This window comes from Teleopsis dalmanni, chromosome 2, assembly GCF_002237135.1.
Source record: "Teleopsis dalmanni isolate 2A chromosome 2, ASM223713v2, whole genome shotgun sequence".
In the NCBI taxonomy this organism is placed as follows: Eukaryota; Metazoa; Arthropoda; class Insecta; order Diptera; family Diopsidae; genus Teleopsis; species Teleopsis dalmanni.
In genome coordinates this window covers 205,592,473-205,593,279 of record NC_051847.1, presented here as the reverse complement: position 1 = coordinate 205,593,279, position 807 = coordinate 205,592,473, and positions in this window count along the sequence as shown.

The following is an 807-nucleotide window of genomic DNA, read 5'->3' as shown; positions in this document are numbered from 1 at the left end:
ATTTCCACAGCATTGAGGACACTTAATTCCAGTAATCAGGAGAGAGAGATGTGAACATATAGGTCTAGCCTCGAGTGGGCTAGGTTTATCTAAGCCAGAAAGCAGAAGCGTGATTTAGGGTGATATGGTGATGGTGAAGGGGGTGGGGTTAAAGCACGTACCCTCGGGTGAGACTAGCGATAAATTTTGTGACTAGGGTCACGAAAATTGCAGTTATAAAGGGGAATGGTGTATAGACTCATCGAAGTAGTGGGACAAGTATTGGAGAGGTTTGAAGTACAAGGCAGGAATAATGGTATTTGGGATGGAGACGTCGAGGGAAGGGTGAGGTACCTACGGGCAAGTAGGTAGAATTCTTCCCTACATGACTTTAAGAGTAGAAATGGTTTTCTTGTAGCTTGATACTGATCGGAACGATTTTAGTTCTATTATAAATTTAATTGTTTTGTACCTTGTCCATAATTGTCCTTCGCTGGTCCTTTACAGCATGCGTAATTCTTTCATGCGAAAGCATGTAAACTTTCTGCTATAACTTTCTTCATTTTTATAGCAAACTTAAGAGCACTTAAGTGCACCTAACAGAAGGTAGTTAATAACAAATCAGCGCATTTCTAAAATAAATTTTTCTATGTTTTACAATATTTTCATTGCATTCCATTTATATTCTAATCAATTTGCATTATCGACTAAATCGTATATAAATAATTCATGCACTACAATGAACTTACCAGTGCTTTCAAAGGATATTGAAAATTGCAAAGTTTGAAGTGACAGCTCATGGGGTTTTAATACGATTTTCAATTATTT